The following is a 24,190-nucleotide window of genomic DNA, read 5'->3' as shown; positions in this document are numbered from 1 at the left end:
AAAAAAAAAAAAGGGCACAAACAAAACATTTTTAAACCAAGAGCTAGAAAGGACATTGCTGGGAAAGTTAGGGGCAAAATCAGTGAACTGTATATTTGTTAATATTATTGTATAAATCTTAAATTTCTTAGACAAGGGAAAGGTAGCACGATTGTGTGAGAGAATGTCTTTTTTGGCGATGCAGGCTGAAGTGTTTAGGTGTGAGTGAAATATCGTGCTGTCTACAGGTTACTTTCCAAAGGCTCGGGGAAAGTTTGTGTGTGTGCATGTGTGTGTGTGTGTGTGTGTGTGTGTGTGTGTGTGTGGAGAGAAAGAGAGAAGAGAGAAAAAGCACACAAAATGTTCGTAATTGGTGAATCTAAGCAAAATGCTCGTTATGCTATTCTATTTTTCTGTAGGTTTAAAAATTTTCAAATAAAAAGTTGGCCAAACACTGTTTTCATCCAATAGTGAGCTTTGAAGAAGCTTATTCTAATCAATTAATTAAGGCCGTACAGAAAGGTGTAGGGAAAATATACTTAACACTATAAAGTTCACAAAGCTAAAAAAGTCAAAGCGTGTGATGTCCAGGGCGTGACAGCGGACGCAGAATGGCACTCGATACACTATGATTGAGAAAATGAGCATTTGCATTAAAAGATCATGAGTAAATAAATTATAAAATATAACACAATGGAATATTATGCAAACAAATGTTTTGCTGAATAATGAAATTGAAAATGCTTATGCTATGTTAAATAGAAAATCTACGAAGCTATTTTCTAAAAACACATTAAAAAACATGGAAAGAAAAACCTGGGAGGAAATAAACTGAAAAGTTAAAGGAGATTGTCTCTGGTGATAGAATTTATTTTTTGTTTGTACTTTGTCCTATTTTCCAATTTTCTACACCGAGTATATTCATTTTTATTTCGTTTCATTTCATTATTTTTTCAGCATCTTAAAATGTATTTGTTTAGCAATGCAGTATATTGGAAGGAAACAAAATGCATCTAGAAGAATCCCTTAAATCGAGTATGGTAGGTCATGTGAGAACAGGGACGAACAGTAGCAAGGTACGTGATAAGTTCAGTAAATGTTAGATTCATTAACCGGGTCACGGTCATTTACCTTGTTGTGGCAAAGCCTCCGGGCTTAAACTGAGTTGTTCTCTTGGCTGAAAAAAGATTTTGAAATATGTTGATAAATATGTTTGATAAAATGCTATCACTTCCTGTTTGTGTATTATTCTTACAATGACAATATAAGTTTATATCAAATGAAGCAGGAAAAGTCCAGCTCTGTCTCCCAGCGTTTTCATGACCCCGTGACCTGCCAGCCAGGTTCTGCTGCAAGCAGGGGAAGGGGGTGGCGTGGGGGGAACCCCTTTAGATTTGCTTCCACGGGTAGATGGTTTTTGTGACAGTTGAGCGCTGTTCAAATGGCGTTAAGAAATTTCTTGAAATCTGATGGCTTCGGGGAGTGAGCACTAAACGGGAGAGAAGCCGTGAAAAGGCCAAATGGAAAATGTATAAAAATGTGAAGCCGCGTGTCAAAATCTTCCTGCCGGGGGCAGGCCTGGCGCCTGGACCCTGTCGCCCCAGATCAAGTGTGGGCGCAGGGAGGAAGCCTGCGGCTCCTGGATTGCAGAGGAGGTGAACTCGCCTGGCCGAGGCGACGGCGGGGGAGGGGCGTGCGGGCTGGGGGAGGACCACCCCGGGTCCCGGGCACAACAAGATGCCATTTCTGGTCTGTTCAAGGTCCCGTGGCTGTCAAGCGGAGGCCAGGTGTGTCCAGTTCGGGATGATTACTCTCCAGGGGTGCAGAGGGCTGTGTTTGCTGTGTATGGGGTTCCCCTTCGTGAAGGATTGAGCTGCTAGAGGAGAGGAGAAGCCCAGCAGTCTTGAGGCAGGCTGAGCAGACTGAGGAAGGTCAAATGCACCCCTCTGTGTCTGGGAGAGCCCGCTGGGAGAGGCAGAGGGCTGTGTTGGGGGGAGAGAGAGAGAGAGACAGAGAGAGAGACAGAGAGAGAGACAGAGAGAGAGACAGAGACATTGGGGCCATTTTGTAATTGGTCGCCGCCTCCTGCTGAAGCCCACGCCGTGAATTCTGTCAGGTCCTGGACGCAAGCGAAAGTGTCGCCACGGTGGCCCCGATTTCACGAAATCCGGTCAAGCGGAGGCCTCGAGTTTTGTCGCGTGCTCGCCAGACGTAGTTGTTGTGGGTTTTGCCCTTCTTTCTCCGTTGCTCTGCGTTTTAACACTTGGAGAAGTCTTTGGTCCCTTAAAGCCACTCCAAAGCTAAAGTACGTAGAGCGCGCCGCGTGCCAATGCAGAGGCAAAGCTTGGACCCCCCCCCCCCCCACGTCTAGAGGTGTCCTGAGGGTGTTAGAGGACGTCTCCTGGGATGGCCAGGTCCCCAACCTGGGCTCGCGTCACTTTCGTGGAAGTGAGGCCAACGGTTGCATGCCATGCGCTGCGTGACTCATTAATCTGAAATCGTGAAACTCAGTGGTTCCCCCTCACACACCAGTGACCTCGACGATGCTCCGACTGTTGAGTTCTCCTCGGGGAATAGTGAGCAGGAGTCTTTTTCAGATCATTTTCCTGTGCAAATGATTGAAGAACGACAGGTATTGTGAGATGCTACTGACTTTTATGAAAAGAGGGAAAATTATTTTTATTAGAAATTGTGACCTCTTTTTAAATGATGGGAAAATGACTTGATTTTTTCACTCTAGAAAAAAGCTGGTCGAAAGCATTTATTAACCAGCTGGTGGCAGTGTTTTCATTAAGAGAAGATGTGATATTTTGCACACTTCGGATCTGTTTTATCAAATATTTTAGATGATGGGTTTTGGCTCCTTCTCACTGAAACGCTTAAAATTCCAACTAAACAACGGGAAGCAGAATTTTTGATTATTCTTTTGTAGTTTCCACCACCGAAAAATTACATAAATTATATGTGGCAAAATTTAAACGTTTGATACCTTTTCTATTACCAGCCCCTTTCTTAAGGTTTGTGTGAATGAATCACAGTACTAATTGACTTCTGCTGACGAGTTTGGGTTTACCAGTTGACCTGAGCTGCATGGCTGAGACTCATTTCTGACAGATTACATGTCTCTCTTTCCTGTGTTCTACCGAAGAGAAGAGACTTGCGTTCAACTTTTCTTCTCTAAAATTATCCTGCGCATCCTTTTCTCGTGTGCTCCCTGCAGACAGCAGTGCTGAGTCACACGTCACAGACAAGCAGAGCACCCGGGGTTATTTCTGTAGCACGATCAGGTGACAAACAAGCCAGCATCCTTGCCAACACTCGACTTTCATTATGCCATAGAAGATTGCCAATCAGTTCTGGGAATAACGTCGTCCTCCTACTTTAAGGCACCAAAAATATTCAAGCCTTGACCTCTCCATCTGGGAATATGGTTTTGCTGCTTCTCCGGGGGACCGAGTCCTCCCTTCCATATGTGCTGTTGGCACCGTCAGCCCCGTCTCCATCTGGGAACCAGATCCGAAGCCCACGCAGATGTCCTGGAAGCCAGTGCTGATACGGGGCAGGCACTCTGACCCCGGGGCACAGAGGAGACACCGAGCAGCACGAAGCCATCGGTCAGCCCGCGTTTCCCTCCTAATCTAGAAGCCGTGCCTTCTTAGTCCCCCTGGGATCATAGCCGGGTTATCCAGTGTGTGGTTTTATTTCCAAGGATACATCATTTTAATTGGTATCGCATTTAGGATGATCTTTACTAATTTGTGTTGCAAAGCCCCCTTGCTCTCCCGTGCTACCCAGAAGATACGAAGGCCTCCGTATGCACAGAGGGTTGGGGTGACCTACCCAGGGCTGCGTACAAAGTCGCAGGAGGATGAAACTAGAAGCCTTGGACTTGCAGTTTTCAGTCCGCGAAAACTATGGCGCGTGAGTGAAATTCACCTTGTTGATTTAAATAAGTAGCAGTGCAAAACCTGTCCCAAGAGCCAGGGTGACATGGCCAAGAGCAAATGGGCCTTGAACGTCTTTCTACCAGCGGCTACTTCAACCTTTACACTGGTCAATCTCATAAAAGTGCGTAGAAATGGCTAAGTCAGTCTCGCACTTGTAATGAACTGTCACAAAAAGCCGAGAGGCAAGGCCGTCTGAGGATCTGAGAACCCAGTATCCTGCGGGATTCGCAACGGCCGCCGGGGAGGAGAAAGCTTCCAATGATCTTAAATGAGACCTCGGCCAATGACCCAGGACACTCACATCCTCACGGAAGACGCTCTCCATTTGACAGGGACATGGGGGTGGTGGAATGTTAGCTTCAAGCCATGTGGGGCGGGGCAGAGTAGCTGTCTTCACACGCTCTCGGGGTCATCACATCAAAGAAAGGCATTGGCTCCAGTGCGTGTAAGGAGGAGCTTCCTGACGGTTCAAACGGCTCCCCAGATGTTACACCAGTGGGCCGCCCCCCGCACGTGGCAGTGGGCGGATCCCAGCGCCCGGGCTCAGCTCTCGGCTTACACACTCACCAGCTGCATGACCTGGAGGGGGTCACTGCACAGCTCCGACCCTCTGTCTTACCCTGTTCATCCTGCTTCTCAGGGTTCTTAGGCTGGTCCAATGAGACCCAGAGCGTGTCATCTTTTAAAACAGAAGTGGACTCAATGGCTACCTGGGTTATAGGTGAGGCTGTCCACGGGGTAGTAACTCTTCCTTTCACTGACCACCTAGCACACTGCTCACCGCGCTGTGTGTTTGTTCACGGGACCTCAGACAATCCTCTCAGGAACCTTTGAAAGAGTCTTGGATTCCTCATCTCATAAGCGAGGAAATTGGGGCTTAGAGATGTGATGTAAATGGTCCAAATGAATGGCGGCACCGAAATTCGCGCCCGAGTCCAGGGGGCCTCTGAGTTCCCCTCAATCAGTTGCTCTCAGCCTCCCACATGCTCCTTTCGGGAGAAGAAGGCTGACTGGTATCCAGCGACTCTGACAGGGTCACTTGCGACATAAAACAGGAGACTAGTACAAAGTGCCCACCTCGCTACAGGCCTCCTCCCGGGTAGCGTCCGAGGTCGGCGTCGGTTTGAAGACGGTCCGTGCCTTACCATTGCACGGAGCTGCCCACGCCTCCTGCACCGCAGCCAAACCCGCAGTGCGTAAGGCTTGAGAAGATCGAAGCGTTGTCTTCAAAAACCTGTTCGAAATAGCTGTAAACTTCTCCTTTAATCTGAACTGTAAATTGTGGGAACAGAGCCGTGATCCCCGACATGAACCGCCCATGTGTGAACAGCCGGGCGGAAGCGACGTGTGTTAACGGACTCGCCTTGGACACGTCCGGCTTAGCCCAGCCCGCATCGGAAGGATTTTCCCGTGGTGTTCATTTGGTGTGTTAATGAACGGTGACAGTCAGTTCAAGGGCGAGCTAAGCCTCACAGTGAGTGTCACAGGAAACGAGGGAAAATGTGCCACACACACGTGGCGGGCCAAACCGCGCCTTCTGAAGACGCCGCGGCCGGAAGCCGGAGCCCCGTACGCAGCGAGACCATGCGTTCATCAACCAGAGAACTGCCTGCCCCGAAAGAATCTTCCAGCCTCCTTTTCTTCCTTTCCTTACCCCCTTCCTTCCTCCTTCCTTCCTTTTTACCTCCCTCCTGCCTCCCTCCCTCCCTCCTGCCTCCCTCCCTTTATTTTTAGTTTTAGCAAACTCATACATGCGCACAGATTAAATCGTCAATTATACAAGTTTCCTCATAAAAACAGTGATTTCCCACTTCCTTCCCATTTCCCCCTCTCGGAGACAACCACTTCCAACACTTTGAGCGGATTACGGTGGAATTCCCTTCTATATCTCCAAAAGTAAGTTGTGTTCCTTCGTGATTTTTTCAGTTTTAGGTCCATAGAGCTCAATCAACGTTTTGGAGACTTTGTAACATTATTTGAAGGTAAGCCACATGGTAAGCTAAGGTGACTTTTCTTTTCTTGCACGATTTTAACTTTCTCCCAAGTTCATATTTTATGTCTCCAAATTGCTTAATTTTCTACACACTCATCATTAATTCAACCACACAAGCTTCATTAGCGGTATAATCTCCTCTCAAGACATTCAGACACTCAGGATTCTTACCAATTTAAACCTCCTAATGAAGCCTGTCCCGGAGCTTTCTGTGATGCTCCAATCCGGAACAGTCGTCCTTCATGCTCGGCATGACCGCCGCCATCATTCTCTGAGTCCCCTTCACTTGCCTTCTGTCTGAGTCACCTGCTCTTTTGTTCCTGTGTCTCTTCTGTCTTGATTTAGATCCTAGTGTGAAGCACATCCTTCCCCAGTGCCCTGAGAGTGCAGAAGGAGCACGTTTGTGAGGCTGCACTTCTCTGAGAGCGTTTTATTCCGCTCTCGTAATTTACTGACAGATTGGTTGGGTATAGAATTCTCTACAGGAAGAATTTTTCTTAGAAATCGTAAAGACCTTATTCCCTTGGCTTGCAGCTGTTTGTTGGTGACAAATCTGAAGCCTTTCTGATTCTGGATCCTTTGCACATGACTCCATTTTCCTTCTTTCTAGAAACTCGTAAGACCTTTTCCTGTCCTGAATGTTCTGAGCTTTCACGGAAGCTTGGCGGGTCCGTTATCGACTATTGTGCTTCACATTTATTGTATCCTTTTGAACTAGAAACTTAGGTCCTTTAGTTATAGGAACCTTTCTTGAATTATTTTACTGATGATTTGCTTCTCCGTTTTCTTTGGTGGGGGGGCTACCATTATTTAAAGGTTGAGCCTACTGGAGTGGTCTTGTAATCATTCTCTCCTGTGTTACATTTTCTCATCCTTTGGTTCTGCTTTCTGAGAGAATTTCTTGACTCATATTCAAAACTTTCTATTGACTCAAGATCTCTGTTGCTGTATTTTTTGTCCTCGATAACTTTTATGGTTCTTCGTGTGTTTCTTTTTTATAGCGTCTATTTCTCGTTTCGTGGTTTTATTACCTTTTCTGGTCTCCGCACGAATGTTACTGACAGGTTTAGTTGTTTCTGGTTTGCTTTGGTTTTTGATGCAGTTGCTTTCCTCTTCTTACCAAGTTGCCTTTTCCTACTCGTAAGTGTTGGGAATCGTCCTCCATGCTAGAGCCTCACCTCAGATGCCTCTTACTGTTTGGCTGTCTCCTCCTGCTAAGCAGAGGCCACTGCGTAGCTAACTGAAAGCTCTAATCACATAGAAGAAGGTGGTCTTCTGTGAGTCCTCCTACTGGGTGATCTGGTTGCTTTGTTGGAAAACCTGCACTATTAGCATCTTTGGTCTTTCCTTTTGGTTAAATAACCAAGAGAAGTGTCTCCCAGTCACCTAATGGACAGTGAGGCTCATCCTTGTAGTTGCCGATGAGAGCAGAGGGTTAAGGGATGTTCTCAGCATCCAGGATGCCTACATCCACCTGACCCCTAAGTCCTTAGTAGAGTACCCCTGGATTCAATCATACTTGGTTCCTCCAACCCAGACGCCCTCTTTATCCTTGCCAAGAATAAGTTTCTAGTCTTGGAGCATGCAAGGTAGTTGGTGAGAGGTGGTCACCTAGAGCAGGAGAGGAAATTGTGAGTCTGATTCCTTCTTAAAGGAATTTCTAAAAATTGTCTTATTGTAATCACTCCACTTTGAATTACTTCCAGAGGTATCCAGCGCCACTAGTTATTAGGCTTTTGGAGGATTATGTGATACAAACAACTTAACTCTAAATCTTTCCCACTGCCAGTTTCAGATTAAGCTTTCTAGGGGCTACTAGGCCATTTATTCTTTTCTATCTTCTTTCCAACTTCCCACATTTGACTGCAGTCTCTTCTCCTTAACCTTGTGGGTTTACGATTGCTTTAAAATTCCTTTTTTAAAAATGATTTTAGCACAGTTGCTGGAGGACATAAACATAGACAATGTGTTCCACCTTCTACTTTTAACTAGAAGGACAGCCAACATTTCCCTAATAAAGGTTTTAAAAATCGGTGTCATCAGAAATTACTTTCTTATGTCTACTTCAGAAATCACGTGTTGAAGTTTAAATCATCCTCTCTTGTCCTGTTTTCCATGAAGACGAGAGGTAGTTAATCAATGCCTTCCTCACTCACATCGTCAAGAGCTCTGTTCAGCCGCTATCAAACATAAATGGAAGCGACTCCTCTCTTTTATAAGAATCGTATTGATTTTTAATTTGCGCATAAGTGGAGTTTATGATCCATGGTGATTCCTTAGGTCTTTTTTTGGCTCTGTTTATTCCTGGCTAGTCATTTCTCAAAAATAAAGCAAGGCTTAAGCAAAAAATGTATTCATTTAGTCAGTGAGTGTTTATTATTTTCGAGTCACTGTGTTAAGTTCAGGGATTGCAACTGGAAATAAGAAAAATAGATTCTGCCCACAGGGACTGTTCTAGGGGAGCATGAATTCCAGTGGCCATTTTCCAGACCGATCTATGAAATTTGGCCTGACTTGTGTTCCTCTGACTGCCTTGTGCTCAGAGGTGTTTGCGGTCACCTCGCCTTTTCTTCCGAGTTTCTCTTCTGCAGCATGATGAAGGACCCCACCGATGTCTCAAAAAATTCACTGAAAAAAGGAATAATCACTCTAAATGCCATTTCGGGGGGATTTAGTTCCTATCGACTTTCAGGGCGGACGTCACTGGTCTTCCTGACACCTTCGTTGTCTTTCACATGTGACATGGAAATGCCACTTCACAAATCTTACCTTGTCCCCCAAGTTCTGATGAGTACGTAACAAAAGAAAGCAACATATTCTTTTATAATACATAATTACACTTTGTAACTTATGTAATATATTTAGATTTGCCTGCTATTAAAAATATTAAAATATTTATATATTTATAAGAACCATATTTAGTATAGTTGACATACAATATGATAGTAATTTCGGGTGAACATAGCGATACAACACTTACATATCTTACGATATGATCGCCACAATTAGCCTAGTAACCATCTGTTGCCATTCAAAGTTATTACAATATTATTGACTTTATTTCCAGTGCTGTACAGTACAACTCTGTGGCTTATTTATTTTCTAGCTGGAAGTTTATACCTCTTAATACTTTAATAACTTTTTTAAAAACCAAAACAAAAATATTTCATCCTGTGCACAAACACGGAAATCGGAATTATACTAATATGTTTAAAATGTTGTTGAGAAAATATTTTCCAGAGTTAACCTTAATAAAACATTTTAATTCTAGAGTTCGGGTTAAAAATCAGGCACCTTCCCATCCCGAAGGAAGCACCCGTGTGGTCAGCTCTGACCCCATCCACACCCCAGCATCCTCAAAAGTCATCTCTCAAAAACTGGAGGAACCTTTCAATTCAAAAGATTTTAAAACACTTTTTTAAAGTTAAATCTGCCGAGATACACACTCCTCCGCGGGGCAGTGTGCACGTCGTTGGAGCATGCTCATTGCCCTGGTGGGCGGGGCTCATGCTAGGATTCACGTCGAGCCGGGGTCTGGGGCTCTGCCGAGGACGCGGGTAAGCACCCGACCTACACCTGCCGGCCAGGAGGGCTTCCCGAAGCAACGTGAGAGCAAAGAAAAAGTCGATAGCAAAGATTTGTTCCACCTTTGAATCTCCGAGGAGAAAAATCCTCGTCTTTTCCTGCTTCTAATAATCAGGGGTTCACTGCACCTTGCCACCCAGTCAAGAAAATGTGGGGCAGGAGAATGCCTGGCGTTGGCGTCTGGTGTTTGAAAGTCCTTTTTAGTGGACAAGGAGCTGAGATTGCAGCCTCGCTGTTCCAGTCCTGGACAAGCGGCAACGCAAGCTGAAAGGCCGGGTCAGGTCTCCAAAACCAGCACAGGGCGGAGAACGGAGGAAACAGAGGAAAGATGCCCGGAGCTGGAGAGAAGGCAACTTCATCTGCGTCTCAGAGGAGGAACAAGCAGTGCGATCGCCTGGTCAAGGTTCTGCTGCTAATTTGTTAAATGAACAAGGTTAAAACAGCCTCTTTGGGCAGGTGTAGTGAGTCAGAACTCGCACCTCCGTAGCACTCGATGAATGGCAACAGGGTTTGGATCGGGCACAGCTGGTTTAAGCCTTGGCCCCTCTGCGTCTTAACGGTGTAACCTTGGGCAATTTAATTAATCTCCGTGCCTCATTGAGATGATACTGCTGATGTCACGCTTTTGTCGTAAAAATTAAGAGGTAACATGCTAAATGCTTAACAAAATACTTGGCATAGTAAGCGCTCAGAATGCATGATTATTCTGAAATTTTACTTCTTAAAAAAGAAAGAGAGAGAGAGAGAGTGAGGAGGGAGAAAGAGAGAGAGAGAATCCTAAAGCAGCCATTTGGAGAAATCAAATAAGTCAGGGAACTTCTTCACATTCTTAGAGAGTAAAAGGAACAAAAGATGGGAACATAAAGAGACGATACGGAATGAGATCACGGTAGCTGTGGCCTAAATAAACATAATGAGGAGAAGAACAGTATCGTTGAAGAAATTACACGTGTTTCGAAGCTTCCAGGATCAGAGCGGATACTGCAGAGACCAATTTAATAACACTCAGGACAGGACCGAGACGTCGCAGGTAATGTAGAGGCAAGAGACAAAGAGGCAGGAAGGATGGAGAAAACGATTGCATTGGATCCGGCACACGAGCCTCCCCGTTTCTGGGCTGCACAGATCAGGGCCCCCCGGGGAGCCCCAGCCAGGGGCAGTGCGGCCGCCCTCAGCCTGTTCCCCCAACACCACCGCTGTCTGCCTCTGCGTCCAGCCAGGCAGGACGGGGGATCCTGCTCCTTCTGCCCCTTCTGGCCCGATGAAGCTCCACGCGGTGGGACAAGACAACGGCTTCCCCTCCAGCTGCCCGGGGGCCTGGGCCACGCGGCCCACACGCACGAAGGGGTGAGTGCCCGGGGAGCGGGGCGAACCGTGATGGAAAGGAACGAATGGATGGATTTGACCAAGGACTGGTAGACAGGTGACTTGTGCCCCATCTCAAGGGAGCGTTGTAAGAGCCAGTGGCTCCTGCAGCCTCAGGGGCCAGCTGTTTCCTAGAGACAGCGATGAGGCTCGTGAAGCACAGCCTGCCTTTGCCCTCCCTCCCCCTGGCCCCGTTCCCTCTTCCTCCCCCCTTTGCTGGCCTGGGGTGGCCCTCCGCACCAGCGGCTGCCAGTGGAGTTTTGCCCATATTCTGTGTTCCGGGGAATTCAGACTAAGGCAGTGATCGAAAGGTGACGGGCGCTGGAGATGATATGGGTATCGAGAGCTGGGAAGTAGAGGATAAGTAGAATTAAATGATCAAAAGTATGTGCGAGAATAGAACTTTTGAGGAAATACCGCGACCTTGGAAAATTAGAAGAGAATGATAAATACTGAGATCCTAGTAAGATTACTAAAACCCAAATAAATTTATACACATTCAATAAGAAGAAACGGATGAATGCATAAGCGTGTGTGTGTGTGTGTGTGTGAGTGTATTATATGTATGTAGTTGGTTAGAACATTTCAACAACATAAGATTCCAGGGGAAAATGGAGCAATCCAACGTCTACAAAATTTGGACAGAAAAGAAATGCTAACATCAAAATGATTTGCTCAACAAGCTGTTATTTCCATCAACAGAAGGGCATTCTAAATATGCAAAGAGAATTAAGGCACCTTTATAAAAATACACTGGAGGATATAATTTAACTCAGCGTGGATTGAAGACTTAGATAAAGCCTTAGAACCTCTTCTTACCTTGGGACGGGGACGTATTTTCTTTCCTGTAACCCAATAGCCAGCAACTGTGAAGGAGGAAAATGAAAGATATTTTCAAGCTAAATACAAACGAAACAAAATGTCATGCTACAATATAACAAAAATGCTTAATATCTTATCACGTAACTATTGTGTAACATCCACAGGAAGAGATATCCAATTGGAAAATGGCCAAGGACATGAAAAGGCAATTCCTAAATGAATTCCGAATATATAGATGGACACACACATATATGGAAACACGTTTCTCTTTGCCAGGACCAAGAAATCAACAAGTGCGCATTTCAATGACGTGATATCGCTGTTCGCCGGCCGGCAGAATGGGAAGGCGGGCCACGCTCCGGCCGCGGCCGGGCTCTCACGGCGGGCGGCCAGCGCTGCGTGCCGAGGTGCCCGGTGTGTTTGCCTGTCGGCCAGCTCGCCGGCCTCCGGCGTTGCGTCGGCACGAAGCCCTCGGATGAATGTGTGGAAGTACACGTTGCAGCCTTTTCCCCCGTAACACAAATCCGAATGCTCCGAATCTCCATGAGCAGAAGATGGTCTAGCTAGTCGTGACGTGTGCACACCGTGGGATCCTACGCAGACGTCCGACACGGCAGTGTGTCCCCGCATTCGCAGGTACGGACAGCTGCATGCGTGCAGATCGGGAGATTGAAAACGGGGCTTCGAAACGAGAGTCGTGTGATCGCTTTTGTATAAAAGCGCGCGCGTGGGCGGGTTCCCGTCCACAGGTATCTGGAGCTGCTGAGCGCGGTCACCTGTGCGGAGTGAGGTTAAGGTTACGCTTTTGTTTCCCTGTCCTTTCTTTGCCTAAATTTTCTAAATGCCTGATTTTCAAATTTGTAGTAAGATAAATGAACACAAGTGTTTTTTTTGTTGTTGTTGTTTAAAAAAAAACACTTAAAATTTATACCAACAGATTGACTTTCAGCCGATACTGTAGCGTTCCCGTGAAGTTTTTCATGGTGTAGTCACCTTGACTGCGTCAGCGCTGTAGCAATAAGTAAAGACCACCCAACCGAGAGTCAACAGCCTATTCGTTCGGGGCTGTTCTCGCAGGGGGCTCGGCCGCCATCACTTGAGTCTGGCAGAGACCCAAAGGCAGAGGGAGGAGCAGGACAGCTTTGCCGTGGGAAACGGGGGGGGGGGGAGCATCAGCTGCTCCCTGATTGGAGGCTGCTGGCCCAGGGGCTGAAGGTGGACGAGCTAGAACCCCCTCTGCGCTGGTGTGCGAGCGCACTTGGCTTCCTCTGTTGGTTCTGGGTTGGAAGCGGGGGGCGGGAGGCAGGGGGAAAGAAACTGTCCGTCCTTGACCAAGTGCTGTGGGTTCCGGGCCGGCTGCCGTGGGTACCGACTGCCTGGGCTGGCGGCCGCCGTGGCGTCGGTCTGCATCGCCGCACAGGGTCGGCGCTCGTCTGTGTCCTTCGATTACTCTGTGGCCTCGGCCACGCCGTCTCTGAACACATAGATGTTTCCTCTTGGCCTCAGCCACGGCAGTGTCTATGTTAGCTCAGCAGTATGCTGGGAATGAAATGCAATCTATATTTCCACCGTCGACAAGTAATACCTGCCTCTGAGTCTGCACCAGCTTAACTTTGTAAGCGTGAGTTACACACCCAGTTGTCTGTGCCGTCTTAGTCCGGGATGCTCGCAGCAGCCCTGCGGTAGCTGGCCACACTGTGGAGCCCTCGGGAGACTGGACCCTGTGCTAAAGGCACAACGTGCATTAGCTCAATTACCTCTCACTTTAACGCTCAGCCCTGAGTCCATCTCACAGATGAGGAAGCTGTGCCTCAGACAGGTCCAGGGACATGTCCACAGTCATGGAGCTTGTTGAATGAAATGCTGTTTGAGTTTAGATATGTCTAAATCCCAAACCCGTGCTTATGAATCTCAAGCAGCACAAGACTCCGTCACACACGTGCCTGGGTGATCAAAGCCCAGAAGAGCCCGGAGAAAGACCACCGCGCACCGACTCCGAGCTGCGGATCTTGCTTCTCAAAGGCTTTAAAAGCCCTTAACCTGTAGTTCTTCTGTGTACCTGGAGGCTTTCCACCTTGGTGGCAGGAAACGGGATCCCGGCTAAGGTCTTCCTTCGGCCGGGACCACAGTTCCCTTTGACGATGGCTAGCCTGCTTGCCCAAGGCTTCTGGAAGTCCCACTGGGGCAGGCGGACAGGAGTTACAAACTCCCTCAGGCTCTGCCCAGCAAAACTGGAATGCTTTTACTGTCGTCGATGGAAACACACGGTCTCACCGTCATTTACGGGAAGGTCACCTGATATTGTCACGTCCGCGTTTACCAAGGGCTTAGGCAGTTCCTTTATGACTCTGGAATTTTCTATCTGAACTAGACCCAGGCGTTTTCTAATTGCCTCTTTGTTCTCTCCCCCGAGAACACGCTTCGTCACGGGAAACGTACCTTGGAAACTTCCAGTGTGTCTTCGTCTCCCTTCGCCACATCCGTTCTGCCTGTTTTACTTCCTTCCTCCGCGCGGCGCCCCCCGGACTCCGGCCGCGGCCAGCTCTGCGCGAGGGGCCCGCGCCTTCCCACACGCCTGAAGGGTCCCAGCAGACGAGGCCTTTCTTAGGCCTCAGGATTTCAGAGGCCAAGGTGGAGAATCGCTTTAGCTCTGGGGTCAGAGCACCTGGGTTCCCTTCTTGGCTCTACTGCTTACATGCTGTGTGTCCCCGGGCAGGTCACCTAACCTCTCTGCACCTCATGTCCTACCTGTAAAATGGGACTAATCGGAGCACCTACCTTAGAGGTATTTTCCTCTATGTTTAAAGCAGTTATGGGACTTGAATGAGCTTACACATGAAAACTCTTCGACCAGCGCCTGGCACATAGTAGGGCTCCAATAATTTAGTAATTTTCACTAGGCGTTGAAACAAAATCCTAGTCTCGGCCTTACGGCTGTCCCACAGAACCCGGGGCCGCAAGCCAGCCCCGGGAGGGAGGACGAGCTTGCTCGACGTGTGTGAACTGGAGGACACGGCGCCTCGCAGACCCTCCTGCAGGTGCTGCCCACGTAGGGTCTGTCTCATGTTTCGTGTTTCCTGCCCCGTCTTAGGGCCCCAGTCTAGACGGATGGTTACCTGTCATAGCCAAGGTCGTCACTCGCAACTTCTGTGGTGGACAGACTCTGAAGCGGCCCCGCGACCCCCGCCTCCTGATGTCCACGCCCTGTGTGAACCCCTTCCCACCTGTGACTTGCTTTCAGCCAATGGAATAGGGCAAAGGAGATGGGACGTCACTTTCACGATTATGTTACACAAAATTACCACGTCCATCTGCTGGAAGCTTCTCCCTTGCAGGCTCTGATGAAGCTGGGCACCGTGGTGGGGGCCCATGTGGTAAGAGCTAATGGCACCTCTGAGCCTGAGAGTGGGCACCCACCAACTGCCCGCAAGAAACCAAGGCACTCAGAGGGAGACAGGGACAGAGGGAGACAGAGAGAGAGAGAGAGAGAGACAGTGAGAGAGACAGAGAGACAGTGACAGAGACAGAGAGAGACAGAGAGAGAGGGGGAGAGAGAGACAGACAGAGAGACAGAGAAGGAGGTTTATTACGCGCGGCCGTCTCTCGGCTGCCGGAGGCCGAGGAGCCCAGGCGCAGCGGGCTGGCGGAGCAGGTGTGCTGGGCTCCGAAGGCCCGCGTGCAGGGCGGCCGCTGCTGTAAGTCTTCCTCCGCGTCCAAGGGCGAGAAGACTCGGTCCCCGCTTGAGGACTGCACCTCACAAAGCGCATGTCCCCTCCCACCAGCTTTCCTCCTGCTCCAGTTACTAGAGTCCGAACACTTTTTCATGGGCCTTTTCCTCCTGAGGTTAGAGAGAGATTTTAGATCCAGAAATGGGAAGAGAATTTTCCCGATTATGTTTTTGGTGTTTTATTATCCCGACCAGTCCATATAAAGGCAAACAGAAAACGAAGACGATTCCTCCGCAGTAACCGTCTTTTCCCTACGCGGACACCCGACCCGACACTGCCCTTTCCCTGCGCTCAGGAACGCAGCAAGCGTCTCGGTTTTGCGGGCGTAAATAATGTCTATCGGGCTATCCAATTCGTTTTCCCACCAATGACGTCAGGCAGACCAAAGCGTGCCGGTTTCCGCGACAACCGTGTTGTCCACGGTTTATCGGCGCTGCCTGCATGTCACGCGTGGACGCCGAGCTCCGGCCTCGGCCTCAGGGCCGGTCCCCCCACCCCGGGGCTTCCGGGTGCCCCGAGGGCGATCGTCGTGCGGCCACCTGCCGCCTGGCCACGGCTCCGCAGCTGCGGGAGCTGCGGGGGGTGGCAAGCGCCCCAGCTACACTGTGGGCGGTGCGACCCGACGGTCGGGAACGCGGGGAATGTCCCGGCGTTCGTCATCCGAGGCCCTTCGCGTGCTGCGGGATCAAACGCGCGCACCTCCCACCGCCACGCTTTAGAGAAAACAACGCGTCAGCCAGCGCCGCGTTTCCTTTCTAAGAGAGGAACGTGGGCGAGTCGGTGGAAGGGCGTCGCTCTCTCCCGGAGGGAGGGGCAGTGGGGCTCCCCAGCCTCGTTTGGGGAACTGGTTCCCAAAAGACGCGCCCACCAACACCGCGGGGCAACCCGCCATCTCTCCGTTGTCATTGTTTTTACCGGTAGTAATTCTGTTTTAGGGTCTTAAAAAAGGTGACAGATTTCAAAGACAAAAACGACAATCCATACCCAAGTAGAGTTGATGGACCAGCGGGGCAAGAGTCGCATTCAGAGTGGTCTGCTAAGCTTTATTTTCAGTATCGATGGGTCAACTGAGAAAAACACAGGAACCTTAACTTGGGTTAATTTCACAAGACTCTTAGAAACTGAAATAGCACATCCTAGAAGAAAAACTGGCCCTGCTAAGTCATTTTAGAACACTGTATTTAAAAGAAAAAAAAATCAGTATTATTGATATTGCAGTATCATAGGCAGGAATAAAATCACACCATTGTCATTATTACAAAAATACTCAGACTTTCTGGCCCATTTAAGATCAGAGCAAATGTGTCCATTTCTACCCAGGAAAGTTACTAACTGATCCCATAAATACATTATGCTCTTACAGCGGAAGTTTGAGACAGGTCTACATTTTTTTAAACTCAGTTTACTTTACACCAGCCAAGAGAAAAAAAGACACATAAGCATCGAGGGCAGACCGTTACTGAACGAGACAGACACAACTGGTTTTTAGAGTGTTTGTCACACTCTACAAAGTTTAAGATTAGTTCCCAGAGTCCTTTGCACACTTAGTCATCTTATTCGTGATTTTGCTCTTCAGAAGGAAGTTTTTTTCATCCCCGTTCCAACTCCATTGCGAAAAGACCGTTTCAGAAACGTCTTCTCCAGAACCAGCTTTGGAGAGTCCAGTGTCTCACTCCTGCGCATCCCGGGCAGGGAGTCGCTTAGCAGGATGAGAACGGGATCCGGCTTTCTGGACACCTGGTGATTCGGGTCGGGGAGTGGGGAGAGAACACAGCTTCAGGGTCGAACGTTTATTTCGATGGCAATAATTTTCAAAATCTTATGGCAATAAATCCAAGAATCCAATTTTTTTTAAGTGGGAAGTTTTGCCAAAACATAATATATACATTATCTAAGTGCGGAATGCCACTTGGAGCTGGCTGCCCTCTCGCCTGATTTTTCCACTACGTGTGTGATTGCTGCCCTTGGGTTTTTGCTTCACACTCTGTACGTAGCTCTCGTGTTGCTATCACTTTCAAGAGTCTTTCAAGTGACACTAATTAGTCCTAAGAATCGTCTTTAAATTTCACTAAGAAAAAACAACCATTGACAACCAAATCTCAGTTTCAGCTGGAACCACTTTTCTCCTGGGGCCTGTCCTGGAGCACGTGCTAAATTTCTGCATAAGATGCCTCGCTACTGAAACGCTGGCATCTTTGTCTTTTCACTTTGGGCCAGTTCTTCATCGGTGGCCCGAAGGCCCGGACGGTGTAGGACAGTGTGGGAGGCGCTTGGTCATGCAAGAAAGAAGTCTGGAATCCTGGGGCTCAAATTTCCATTGAGAAGTGACAGTTCAAACCCACAGTTTATAGATGAAGAAACTAAGTACAAGAGTCTGTGTCCTAGGAACCAGGTCTGGCAAAAATCCACATGGCGGACCTGACCCCGGTATCGGGCAGGAATTGTCAGCAGTTGTCATAAGTCCCGTCCTTCCTGGTTTCAGAGGAAACACAACACTGAGCAGGTGCAGCTACCAGTTTTATCAATAGTAGGAGCAAAGATTTATCGATGGTTTTCTTCACAGAACGCTATATGTTCTATGTGCATCATCTCATTTTACCTCCTCAGAAGCTCTATGAAGTAGGAACTATTACTTCCTCAATTATAATTCCCTTCGGATGAGGAATGAGATGGCTTATAGGTAAAGAGGGGTTTGAATTGAGGTATCTGACTCCAAACTCACATTTTTCAACTTTACAGGAACTACAGGGGAAAAAGGGGGCTGAACGCTTCATTGCAAATCAAGGAACATACTACGAAGTAAAAGCCGCACATTTTCCTTTTCTGGAGCAGAAGAACAAGCTGGGTTTGCGTGGACGTTGGAAACAGGGCTAGAATGCATAAATTCTCCCTGACTGGGGGGCTGACTGAGGGTTCCAGCCATGAGCACACCCAACAAAATCATTTCCACTGGCTTCTGGGAAAAAAAGATGTTTGTTTGTTTTTTTTCTTTTTTGATCTTGGAATAGTCCAAGAGAGTTTCAGGAATACTGATCATGGGAGAACCAATCAAAAACTCTTTTGAACACCCACTGTGTTTTTCCCCTGTGTTAACAGAGGAAATCTAAGCATGGTATAATGCCATCTATTTTAAATCCCCGGCAAGGAGGGACCTATGAGTCACTTCAGGAAGGGAAGCATTCCAGTTCTTTCCAGAAATACTCATGATGCCACCTTTACGTTGCAAAAGAAACCCATCAGTTCTAGTTATGAGATTCCGAATGCATCCCTAAAAAGCTGCAGATGCCCTTTGCCGATCATTGGAGGGAGCCCTTGGCAGAGCAGACTCGTTCACAGAACAACATCGTATACTCACGTGCCTGGTTGACGGACTTCGTGAAGCTTGCAACGAATGTTTCGAAAGCCTATACCTCCTTTGTCTACACAATCACTCACCCTAAATAGTCAGATTGGTACCATCACTACACGATGGGGTTATAATAAGAACAAAATCATCAGATGCAAAAATAGAAATACGGAAAATGCAGTGAAGGAAAAAGCACTTCCCTTATGGACAAGGAGATCTCATAAGTAAATTGGAAGAAAGTACATTCTTAATTAAAAAAAAAAAAAACTGTACACAAGTGTCCTTTATCCAACAGAAATATCATGAATGAAACTTTAGGGAAAAAAGTAGAAAGTCATTAGGAAGACACTTGAGAAAACCATACCAGTTTATGGATTGTGACTCATCAACTTGATCAGTGTGACGTCTTATAGAATCAATGACTAGATTAGCGTTGAATGCTCACAGGAGTAAAACAAGAAAAAAAGAAGCTAGATTGAGCAAACGTGATGTAGAAAATGACAGGTGCAAAGATTAGTGAGAACACCAGCAAAATAAATAGCTAGATCATAATGTTTGAATATATATTTATTATTTAGGATTTATGTGCCTTCTTGTTATCCTAAAAGTAGTTTCATAGATTATATCAATTTCAGTAATTACAATGTGCCAGGTTAAGTTTCAGTAAAGCAAAGTGAAAACACATAACACGAAGAGTGACAAAAAGTATTTTTAAATTCTAAACAAAGCACTGACATAAAATGACTGAAGGATCACATAGAAATAGTTTTTAAAAATCTGAAAAAAGACATTGATTTTCTGGATGTCTCGAATGGTTCAATGAATTTAGTAAGGAGCTCAATTGATAGTCTTAAATAAAAATATAAATTGATGTTTTAGATGATATTTTATTGAGATCTGATATTTTATCTACATTTTGCATCTGAAAAAAGTTACCATTATTATAAAATTAGGAAACTCACTGTTTCGAAAAATGAGCCATTGTATTTTTAATATACTTTCAATGATGAAATGTTCACTTTGATGATGTGTAGATTCATGTGGAATGAATAAATTTTCATGGGCAAAACAATTTACATTTTATACCGAAATACATATTTTCCTACACTGTGGTCAATTCCAAAATGATTCGAAACAAATTGTCACATATGTATTTCTTTTTACTAATATCACGACTCTACTTATACCTTTTTTCATCAAATGCTCTAATAATAAAGAAAATTACATTTGGTCACATCTTCCTTAAGATGATTTTGAATTAACATACTCTACAGTTCCAGCCCTCTAGTCAAGTATCAAAATTGAGGCAAAACTCTTACCTCCAAGTCTTTGAAACTCTTAGAAGATGAAACCGTACGACACCAAAACACATCCACCGTAGAAACAGACAGAACTAGAATAAGAGTGAATTTTAATGAGCTGCAGAGTAGGAAAAGAAACACACTTCAGATTAGTATCAGTCAGGCAAGCATAAGTTTAAAAAGAAAGCATATATAAGTCAACATTTTTCTTTGTGGAAAAATGCAATCTTTTACCTAATCATTTTGGACTTTCCGAAATCTCTGCAGATCTGTGTGGTTTTAGTGGCAAATCCCTCGCGTTTGCTGTCTGGTCGTCTTGGGGCGACCCTTTTATACCACAAAAGTTCAGGAATAAAAATGTCATCACGTCCCATCGCATGTGACTAATTGGATTGGCCCATAGCCTTTTGTTCTTGTTAAGTAGGAAAAAGACAATCCTTACAGGCATTGTCATTAAGCCACTAACAGTTGACATCATTTGAAGTTTGCCATTAAAAAGGTCCTTCAGAAGAACTGTCTCCCAAATGAATCATCGTGACACGGATGGCCAGAGGTCTCAAAAGAAAGTGAAAGTTTGTTTTACTCAGTTTAAACACTTAAGAAGAATGACATTATTTCTTGGCATGTCCCAGGCATCTAGTTTCAAAGACTAATGCAATAGGAATCATCACGAGAATAAAGACCGTCTACCAAACGTCACCTGCAGATGACTTCTCTTTTCTACAATAGATCTCCTTCCTTCAGCACTTCTGAGGTTGAAGTAGGGAAACTACTAGTCCATCAGATAAAGGAAGGGTGCTGCTTCGACCCCCTTCCATGTGCATCCCAAAGTCCCAGCCCAGGGTTCTGGGAGAACCTGCACGTCGTGGCCTCCTTTTTCTCTCCAAGGTACAGAAGTTCCCCAAGAAGCCTCTGCTGGACTTGCACTTCGATGAGCATTCCTGTGAATAAAACGATTCAGGAACCTAAGTTGCGGAGGCAGACGACGGAGGAAAACATCAAAGGATGTGCTTCCTGCTTGGGTAGCTAGTGTTTCCGAGTTGGAGCTAACATTTTTTTCTAGTACAAAGCAACTAAGGAAAATCCTTACCTCCTCAAAATCAGCACCTTTTGGAGGACGAAGCTGCCCGCCGTCTGGGACGTTTTGCTGCCTTCGTCAGAGCTACCTCCGTTTCCTTTGGGGACCGCTACTTAAGATGAAGCCCATGTAGATAGCAATCATTTCGTTACTGTTTGCCTACCACGAGGAAAAGCAGGTGACCCAGACTCTCGAGAGAACGCAGACCACGAGAATTAGTGCCACGTCGGGAGCCAGGGCATGTGATCAAACCCCGTTGATTACACTTCTTAAGGGGACATCACATAAAGGTTGAGAGATAAGGAGTTCTAAGAGTACCAAGGAACTGAGCACACACAATTACTTTCGGTCTCTCCTTAAACCCAGATAAAATAAACACGTACGAACAAAAGAATGGGAGAGCAGATGACAGACAGCATCGGTGTTTTGCTGAGCGATGAGCAACCGACTGAGCAGGTTCCAGAAGGTGTCTGCTAAAATGGCAATTTAGTAACAGATTCAAGTATTCACGAGACCAGTTATTTTTGCAAGTGATACAGTTGTCACTAAAAAGGGGAGGATCCTTTGGAAGTTTAAGAACCAGTTCAATCCCCCATCCCCCCTCCACCACCCATGTCCAGACTGCTTTCTGCTTTGCTAGAAGTCTGCAAGTTTACTCTATGAAGAGGGAGAAGCAGAGGGTCTCCAGACCGAGGGAATCGGGCAGGTAGCATTAGGGGCTTCTCTTCTGAAGACAAAAGTTGAACAAATGTTAAGCGCAGTGCCGAGACCTGTGGAAACCTTATTCGACACAGCTCCCAGCACACTGTTAGACACGTATTTACTCTCAAGACAAATAAATGGAAGCTCTTTCTCTGGGGAATGTGTCCAGATCAAGATGAAAAACCTAGAGATACAAACATCAGAGTTCCCTAGGAAAGGCAGCCTAGCCAAGTGCAAGTCACAAAGGTCCAGGGTGATGATACCCAATAATACACAAAAAACTATAGACTTTTTAGTAGCCCACTCTTAAATATAAACAGATACCCCAGAGATGTAATGGAGATAAGTAAAAGATTATAAAGGCAGAACCTAACAAGAACAAAGAAAATAAGAGAGAAGTCTAAGCAACAATATATTATTATGAAATACAGAGACCAAAACAAAAAGTAAAAAAAAAAGTGACTTGAAGGAAAAAGAGAAAATGCAAGAAAAGAAAACTTAAAATACCTAACATTCTACAAGATGGTGTATCTATAAAATAAGTAAAGAAAGCTCTCTAAAGAGAAACATTTAGAAGACAAAAAAGAGCTCATAAAAATTAAAATTATAAAAAACTCAGTAGAATAATTGAAAGATAAGGTTAAATAAATCTTTCAGGCATTAGAGAAAAAAGGCAAAGAACAAGTTAGATAAAGAATAATACCCATTCAGCAGGTCAAGCATATAAAGAATTGGAATTGCAGAAAAGAACATAGAAAAAATGAGAAGGGAAGGAATCATCAATACAAAAAAAAAAAGACCTCAAAAACACTTTCCATAGCAGACATTATGACTTTTCGGAAGGAAAGAACTTACCGAGGACCTAGCATTATGGATCGAGTTGACCTGTACCAAGACACATTATTATAAAATTTTAGAAAATTGCATCCCACTATTTTCCAGATTACCTAAAAAGACTCAAAAGCCAGAAGTACTCTGGATTTCTCAAAAATAACACTGGCAGCTTAGAAAACAATAAAACAATGCCTTCGAAATTCTGGAGAAAAAATGATATCCAATCTAGACTTTATCCCCAACCAAACTACCATTAAGTATAAGGCAATAATAAACATTTTCTGACATGTAAGATCTCAAAAGTATCCTTCCCACATACCTTTTCTCAGAAAGCACTTCAGAATGTGCTCCAGCAAAACAAGTATATGAAGCTCTAAAGAGAAAACTGTGAGGCACACAGAACAGGGAGTCGCTACGGGAAACAGAGGAGGAAACTCCCAGCGCGACAGTGAAGCATCCTCTCCAGCGAGATCTGTACCCCAGACCTGAAGGGCGATGTGCCCAGGTCGGCGTGTGCTACAGGACTCTGGGAGAGACTTCTGCAAGAGACGGAAACCATGGAATATATGCCTGTCTTCAGAGAACGGGGTGGCTAGAGAAGTGGGGGTTGATTTCGTGCCAAATCCATAGAAAAATAAACAGAAAAGAGAGACATTCACTCCGATGGAAAGAAAAAGGTTTATAAGAAACAGAAGTAATTATAGTTAAGTACTTGACTTGTTGGTAGCACCATTGGTAGTTACAATAATGTAATTGCTGAACTGTGAACTTACCCGGGGGTAATTTAATCACGCTGAGGGTGGGGTGCGGGGGGGGGTATGCTTCTGTAGTGGGGCGAATTGTCTTGCTCGTGTAGAGCGAATTCAGATATAATTCTGAAAAGTGAAAGGATCCAAATGTACCGTGTTATTTAGAGATGGACAGATAATCAGCTAAGAAAATGTTGAAAGTGACGACTCGGGCAGGAAAAACCGAACGGGAGACAAAAACTGCTATTTTCACAAACGTGTGGGCAGAACGATTGGAGTCTCTAAACGGGGTGCAGTATTCACTTTTATAAAAGCAAAACCTAAAAACCATCGTATCACTGCAGACCAGGTGTGCCTGGCAGCCGAGGCACGGCGTCACCCCTGAGCAGAGACGGCCGGCCCGAGATGCCCACAGCGGAAGGCGGAGCCCGAGGGGAGAGGCGGGAAGGAAGGCTCGAGAGGGAGAAGCCCTGAGGCCCGGTGGCAGCGTTAAGCCTCCGGATCCGGCCGCGCTTCCAACTAATTTCTCTCCTGCGATGCCCCGTTCACATAAGCCAAATGCCCCCTTACACGAAAACCGGTCGCTTTGACTGAAAACACTTGACTAACACAGACCCGGGGCAGGTACGGAGCAGCGACAGCCGGCCCTTCCCGCGTGCTCGCTGCGGACGCCGGCGCCGCGCCCGCCTTCTGGAGGTCAGGTCGCTAGGTCGCCACAGCTTCTGCCAGGTCACCGGCTTGTGCGGGGCGGAGCCAGACTC

Source organism: Rousettus aegyptiacus, unplaced genomic scaffold (genome assembly GCF_014176215.1).
Source record: "Rousettus aegyptiacus isolate mRouAeg1 unplaced genomic scaffold, mRouAeg1.p scaffold_m13_p_6, whole genome shotgun sequence".
In the NCBI taxonomy this organism is placed as follows: Eukaryota; Metazoa; Chordata; class Mammalia; order Chiroptera; family Pteropodidae; genus Rousettus; species Rousettus aegyptiacus.
This window is presented reverse-complemented; position numbering follows the sequence as displayed.